This window comes from Phocoena phocoena, chromosome 13 (genome assembly GCF_963924675.1).
Source record: "Phocoena phocoena chromosome 13, mPhoPho1.1, whole genome shotgun sequence".
Lineage (NCBI taxonomy): Eukaryota > Metazoa > Chordata > Mammalia > Artiodactyla > Phocoenidae > Phocoena > Phocoena phocoena.
Window position 1 is genome coordinate 30,560,879 of NC_089231.1, and position 8,134 is coordinate 30,569,012.

The window sequence follows — 8,134 nt, forward strand, 5'->3', positions numbered from 1 at the left end:
CTCTACTCAAATTTGGTTCTTTCAACCCTGACCTCTGACCCTGCTTTTTACTTCTGCCATTTCATCCTCACTCCTGCTTCCTTTCATAAATCCATAAATGTCTTTTGGCCTTCCTAGCCCTGGGCCAAGTTCCTTTCACTTTCCTCAGTTTTTACCCCTTTCCTTCATTCTCCCATCCAACTTTCAGTCCTTCCTTTCTCATGCAGACTTTGATTCCAACCCCATCAAAAAAAAAAAAAAAAAACAAACACACCACAGTTAGCAGAATCTCAAAATTCAAAAGTTTTATTACTCACCTATTCTATTACATTTATTCAGTTTTATTGTTTGAATATACATCAAAATAAATAAAGAAATTTATACCTATCTTATCTATACATGGAGGAACAGCTGGTACCCAAGGTGGCACCAAAAATCCTAGTAGCTCTTACTTTACATATCCATAGTAGTCAGCCATTTCCATTTCTTTTTCCCTCTCAATGAAAAACTGCAGTTTCCCCAAAGAGGTGTATTTGGCAGCATTGTCACGTTCTTCTTGAGCCCATCTCTTCATGGCCTCCCACTCTGGCCTCTGCTTGTGTTCAACGGGCTTTGACATTACTGCCTCAGGAACATTGCGTTCCCTCCATGGAATTTGTTGCTTGCTGAAGTCTTGGAGTAGAAATGGGGTTTGGAGCTTGGCTGGGGACTGGCGCTTAGTCACAGCAGGGGAAACAGGCTCCCGCTGGAGAGAGGTGCAAGATGAAGTTTTGTAGGGTGCAGGCCTAGGAGCAGCAGACTGAGGGACACTAGGCTGGGTATGGTCGGTCTGACCCAGTTGGGTTGGGTTGGGTTGGTCACAGTTGGCTGAGATGGTTTGGCAGGACCTGGCAAAGAGGCAGGAGCTGGCTAGGATGAACTCACTACAGCAGGTTGAGCTGAGTTAGTAGAAGCAGGGTGGGCACGGTCAGCAACAGCAGGCCGATGTGAGGCCAGAGACTGTGGCCTCCAAGAAGCAGGTTGAGCTTGAGGCTTGTCCCAAAGAGAAAAAGGCAGAGGTATCAACTTGACCTTCCCAGGAGGCAGCAGCTTATACTGGGGTGGAGACGGACACTCTTTCAGCACTGCTGTCTGGTTTCTGGGCTTCAACTTGAGTTTTCTCAGGACCCTTATCCTCACGTGGGGTATTCTGCCATGGCTGGATAGCTGGGGGTGGCTGGGGATCTTTAGGTTTGCTTTAATTTCCCAAGACCCGACAGGAGGAGAGCCCAGTTCTCTTATCATTCTTCTTCCCCAGTGCATGAAAAACCTTCACACACTCCAGCATGCGCATGCCTATGGAGGTTCGAGGCTTTTTAAAGCTCTCTTGGATAAGCTCAGTTTGGTGTTCCTTTCGCTTCGTCTGGGGAATTGTTGGCTTCTCTTCTGCCTTGACTTTGTTCCCGGACTGCTTATTCTCTTCAGCCTTCTTTCTTCCTCTGGTCCTTTTGGTCTTTTCCTGCCCATGGCTCTTCATTTTCCTGATCTTTCTGGATGCAGCTTTCTGAGGTTTGCCTTTAGAATCCTTGGCCGTGTTCACAGGAGCCCTGTCACTGACTGCAGCATTGCATAGAACAGCTTCTCCCCCTAACAGGCACTCTGGATTCTTTGGCTAGATCTTGGCCTTGGGAGCACCACTGATAGGCTCAGAGGCTTTATGTTTGTTCTTCCTGGGTTGATCAGAGGGAACCTTTATGACACTTGGCTTTTCCTGCACCTGATTCGCCTTAATGGCTCTGGTGTCTTTGGCTTTGATCACGTTGTGACCTTTGGGTTGATCAAGATCTTTCAAAGAATTAAAGAGCTGGGGAAGGTGAATATCCTCCACCAGTGTAGTAATATCTGCAAAACCACTGCTAGATTACATCCCATTTTCAGCTGTCCCTCGGTCCTCAAGACTCAGGCTGTTCTTTCCCAGATCAGCATTTTCAGAACCAGGCTTCTCCTCTTGGCTGAGGGGATCCGTGCAGGCCAGGAGCTGGTGAATATCAGGGATATCTAAAGGGAGTGGTGGAGGCTCTTGGTTTTCTCTTGGGATCTGGTAGGCATCCAGAGGCTTTGAAAGCTTGGTTGTAATATCCTCCAAGTGCTTACTCTCTATTTTTCCCTGGCTTGGAGCTGGAGGCAGGGCCAGGAGACTACTGGCACTCTGGACTGGAGCTGTCCCTGAAATGTCCCCAAATTCAGGTGGTGGGTTACTCTCAATTATCTGAATATTTCTGCCCCTTCAGGACTTGGGGAGTTCTTGAGTTTGTGTCACACAAAATGTCTGGCTTGGAGGCTGCAATCCCAGGGAATTTTTCATCACCAGGGAAGTCTCCATCCCTACAAAGGAATCAAGGTAGAAGTCATTCCCTGGTAAGTGAGATGCTCCCCCTAAACACCAACACAGCAATCACGTACCTTGAAAGGTACGTGATTGCTGTGTTGGTGTTTAGGGGCAAGATGGGCAAGGCATTTCTACTAACTCTTCTTAAGAATCACAGACAGTGCCCTATGCTACGAGATAAGTGGAGACTGTTGTAATTGTTACTGGTGATCATTTCATGTCACTGATTTCTTGGCTTTCTTTGTATTTCATAGGATTGTTAGAAGTCAAATAAAAAATGAGTCTTATTTTTTTTAAAATGAAATGTTTTACAAAGCCTAGTATTCTCATATAGAGTCCTTTCAATTCTCCCCACTTTCCTGAGAGGCTAAGAACACTTCACGCCATGAACTAGGAGAGGGAGTAGAGCCCTTCCTGATGAAATATATAAACAAAGACAGAGTCTTAGCCTACTTGCTCTGGACAGGATCCCGGACCACAAGGTCTTAAATCCTGGTATAATTTAAGGAAGTGAGGACAGGTAAACTGGCACTATCATAATAAGAGATCTGAAACACCTTCCAAAGAGACTCTAGCAGTAGATCAGGGAAGGGAGTGATACACTGTGGTAGTACAGGGGGAATGATCGGCTACAACAGTGAAAAATGTGGTACCTATTGGTATGCTCTTGGGGTTCTTGTACATGTAGCATAGATGACCTTTAGAGAGTCCCTCCCACCTTCCCTCCTCAATTAGGTGTGTTTTTTTTTAATTTATTTTTTTTTTGCACTTATTTATTTTATGCATGAATTTTTTTGGCTGCACTGGGTCTTCATTGCTGTACATGGGCTTTCTCTAGTTGTGGCTAGTGGGGGCTACTCTTGGTTGCAGTGTGCGGCTTCTCATTGCGGTGGCTTCTCTTGCTGCGGAGCACGGGCTCTAGGCACGTGGGCTTCAGTAGTTGTGGCTCACGGGCTCTAGAATGCAGGCTTAGTAGTTGTGGCACATGGGCTTAGTTGCTCCACGGCATGTGGGATCTTCCCAGACCAAGGCTCGAACCCGTGTCCCCTGCATTGTCAGGCGGATTCTTAACCACCGCGCCACCAGGGAAGCCCTAGGTATTCTTATATAGAGTCTAAAAACAGAGAGCCCTGAGCAAAGGTAGTGGTTATTAAAGGCTCAGGATCTAAATTCTACCTGTCTATACACCACTTTCCAGCTGTAAACTTGAACCCATTTTTGAATGCTGACCTCATTGTTCAAATTTCTTGCTGTTTGTACTCACCTTGAAAACTTGTTTCTGTGATGGGTTGAGCAGACACAGGGTAGTACATTCCAGAGGTGGAAGCTGGTGGTTGGATATTTGTGGGCTGAATCTCCTTTAGTACCATTATCATTTCTGGTTGCACAGAGGCCCTACTTCATGTGTATGACACAGAGCCATAGGATTACATGCAGGAGCCAAGTTCTCCATACAGTAAAGACCCCAATGTGCCTTAGTTATAGTAATATACCTGGCTTCCTTCCTGGTAGGGAAGTGACAGGCTGTGTCCCTGATTTGGAATTTGAGATGGTGTTCCCTGAGCAAGCCTGGCAGAAAGTGATGGATATAGAGGGACCATGTTATTGGTGCCTGCAGTTTTATCATACTGGGCTGCCATAAACATGGAGGAAGCAGCTGTGTGGGGGTCAGTGACGGCCAGAGTAAAGTCTCCGAGTGAAGAAGAATTCTTTTCAGTGCTTCCTGTGATGTCCCAGTCAAGAACACCTGGATAGGAAGCAGCTGAAGTGGAGATCTGGCTCTGGTCAGTGACTCCAGATAACATAGTTGTGCTAGACTGTTGGTGAAGGTAGGCACTACACATGCCTACCAGACACATGAGTGTCTGGAAAGAGGTAGCCGTAGCTGATGCCAAACTGACGGCAGGAGCAGAGACTCTGGGGAAGTTGCAGACACTCCTGTTAGGGAAGTTGCATTGCTCACCACAGGAAGAGAGTGCTGCAGAGAATTTAGAGTTCCAAGTACAGGTGGATTTTGGAAATTTTCTATAAGAACAAGAGGGTAATGAAAAAATCAGGGAGATTGATAAATTCTCACTATGTTTGAGGAGCAGCATTATCTTAAGGTTCTTGCTATCAGGACACCTCTAACGTCAATACTTAGTGAGAAACCAAAAATCAGACCGTTATGATGGTTGTAAGGACTGAGCAGTTTTACACTCTTCTGTATTAACTGCCTGTGCTCCCATGTTGGGCACAGATGGGCAGAAGACCCAAGTGGTATTGTTCAGACATTGTTCTCTAGGCTGGAAGCAACCTTCTCCCTACCCTATCTTTCCCTTCAGCCTGCACTAGTATTGACTTCTAGGCTGTTTCCTAGACTGGAAGCATTTTAGAACTAGGAGGTCCTTAGAGAACTTCTATTTTCACAGTCTCATTTCATGAGGAAGGAAACTGAGGCTCAGAGAGGTCGGGTTGACTTGTTCAAGTTCTCTCATTATGTTAGTATCCTTACCAGGTTTCAGAACCTAAGTATCCTGACTTCCTTGGCAGGATGCTACTCTGAGCATGATACTGCCAGAAAGCAGGAGAAATAGAACTTATACTATAGGCAGTTTTTTTGTCCGATAGAAAACAGTACAGCTATTACCATTGTAATCTTCAGTGTCTCACTTTGCTTGTGCAGTTCCCACGCTATTACCTAGAGTTCACATATAGCTCAGTCCACCTGGTAAATTTAAAGAGTCATTTTTACCCTCTTCAAGCCTGCTTTCTCATCCTACCTCAAAATGATTACCCGAAAGTGAATTTCTTAAGTGCTTTTGGAAAGAAAAAAGTTATCTGATTACTTCAGATTACTCATATGTAAAGTGGTTATAACACCACCACCAATAATAATAGCAGTAATAATTAATACATGAATAAACTGATATATTGTGTATGATTTATATGGAGGAAGATACAATAAGTTCTAGAACGACAAAAAAAGATCATGAAAAACATATTACATAACGGAAACGAAATACATAGTTATGAAAACTGGGGTATGTGGCAAGTATCAAAGCATAATGGGTTTACTAATAAATGACATTCTGTACCATACGTGCAATGTTATGAAAGTGAATTTTGCCCACTGTATTTTAGTGAATACTACTAACCAAAAAACACGATAGAAGGTGATTTTGAATGAATTCCTAGCCAATACATACAGACAGAAAAGATATATCAGTAAAAATGCATGAAAAGCAACAAAATTCAATCAATGTGAATGTATAGGTAGCCACAATATATGCAGACAAGTATTTCAGTGAAAACTGGTACAAAGCAGACAGCAAAATAATAAGTGTAAAAGAATTTCATTATTGTGCTCATTCATATTTTTACCCAGCAAGTAACAGGTGTTAAGCCTGGTAGAAATATATGTTTCAAAGAATACAAATATATAATAAGCAGAAAGGAAGCTTAAAAAGTATCAAGAAGGTTTTTGTATTTATCCTAGAGCTTAGATTATAATCATCTTCAACATCCAAGAAGATGACATCCCAAAACCTAAAAACACCATCATCACTAGAATCCAATTAAAAGAGATTTTCAAATGTAAGAACATCGAAAGGACTCCACAATATTGTTCTATATAAATGTGGAATTTTTTTTTTTTTTTTTTTTTTTTTGCCGTGCCGCGTGGCGCTGGCAGTGAAAGCACCAAGTCCTAACCACTAGACCGCCAGCGAATTCCCTCAATGTGGAATTAGACATGTGGGGCTTGACTTTTTCTTCTTAGGTAGTTAAGATCTAAAAACTAATGATGGCTGTTGATCAATGTGCTCTCTGTGTTAGGAAGGAAAGAACTGTAAAGATGAAAAGCAACCTTGCCTTAGAAGCTACATATCACACAAAGGTAATAGTCCTTCTGATTCAATTTCGAAGATATCATTTAAAATGTTTAATTGGTAAAACGTCTACATAGTTTAAACATTAGAAAGAATAAAACATTGAAAAGCAGACCCCTAGATAACCACTATGGTTTCTTGTATATAGGAAGCATCATTTCTAGGACATATTTCTAAAATGTTTATATTCAAAACTGTCAAGTGCCAACTGTATTCAGAGAGGCAATAAAAGAAAAATAAAACTGAGTATGACTTTTCTGGTAAGCTGCCTTTCCTGGTGATACACTCTTCTGTCCTTACTTTCCTCTTAGTCTGTGAAAATAAGGATTTGCTACAATGAACTTTGTTTTGCCCTGCTCTGAGCAGAATTCACTCTATGCTGTTTCTGCTTTAATTTAAAATCTTTGGTTCCCATCAACGTTCCATTGCAAACTACGTTTTTCTTGAGAGCTCCTCTATGCTTTCCCTCTTCATTCTTATATTGTTTCCTATCTCTTGGTTCCTGTTGGCCTGTGCTGATGAAAACAGTCCTAAACTTCCTTACATTTGACTCTGGGCCTCCCTATAGCCCAGTACTCTCCATCCTCTCTCCCTGTTTTCTCTTTTCAACTAGTCGAAATATTAGTGGAGGGAGACCATTAGAAATGAAACATCTTGGTATATATTGCTAGTTTTCTTTGTCACTTGGCTTTTTTGTCTTTCTGTTGAAACACTCTTGAGAAGTCTCTGATTTCATTTTCTACATGGGTACCCTTTAAGGCTCAATATTAGAAAAGAAAGGGATCAGAGTGGTCAACCAATGTATTATCCTAATGTAACAGATATGGAAAAAATCAGGCTTTCTGAGAGAGTCAATGATTTGTCCAAAGTCACACAGTTAGTAAATGCCAAAATCAAAACTGAAATTAGGTCTCCAGAGTTCTAGTTCAATACTTTCCCTCATTATTCCATGCTATTTTGAATCTACTAGTAAATTTAGGGGCAAAATAAATCTAATGAAAAACTTTAAAAAGTTTCTTTTCTTACCTGACACGGTCAGAGAAGAAGAGAAAACATCAACTGCAGATACAAGGGTTAAGGAGGCAACACCAGAGGATGTCTGAGTGGCTGCAGCTGAACGGCGCATGTGTCCAGTACAAAGGTCACTGGTTACTGGTCACTGGTCACTTGTGATGATCCAAATTTATTTACAGACGACTCCACGGAAACCCCAAGACTCTACCAAGTGGTAGTGGGTTTGGTAGGAGAATGATGTCACAAAGCAGGCAGTTTCAAGGTATGAGATAGCCAATAGGGAGGTCCGATCCCCAACAGGAAGGCTGGGGTGGATGGAGAGAGTGTAGGATAGCTAAAATAACACCTAAATTTCTGAGCTCTGGGGAAGAAATCCTAGAAGACCAATTTACCTCCCCCAGGCTCCTACATTAGGAAAATCATTGCTACATTTCTTACAGACATTCATTAATATAATTTACTAACAGTTACTTATATCCTACAGAGTATTATATTTTATGTATCATATACTTAGAGCTATATATATCTTAACTAATATTCTTAGGAAGGCAAGAGCCATCTAGTTTGAACTATTAAAGTTGTTCTGAAATCGTATCTGTCTAATTAGTGAACTTATAGCAGCTTTTAAGGAGCAAGTGTAGGGATTAAGAAGCTCTTTTTGGAAGGGGGAAGATGGCGGAAGAGTAAGACGTGGAGATCGCCTTCCTCCTCACGGATACACCAGAAATACATCTACACGTGGAACAACTCCTACAGAACACCTACTGAAGGCTGGCAGAAGACCTCAGAGCTCCCAAAAGGCAAGAAACTCCCCACGTACCTGGGTAGGGCAAAAGAAAAAAGAAAAAACAGAGACAAAAGAATAAGGACGGCACCTGCACCAGTGGGAGGGAGCTGTGAAGGA

At 42.4% G+C, this 8,134-nt stretch overlaps 1 pseudogene; it reads right to left on the reverse strand.

The window, feature by feature from the left end:
* Positions 1–427: 427 nt before the first annotated feature.
* On the reverse strand, positions 428–7,342 carry LOC136132519 (uncharacterized protein C2orf78-like; annotated as a pseudogene).
* Between the last annotated feature and the right edge of the window lie 792 nt (positions 7,343–8,134).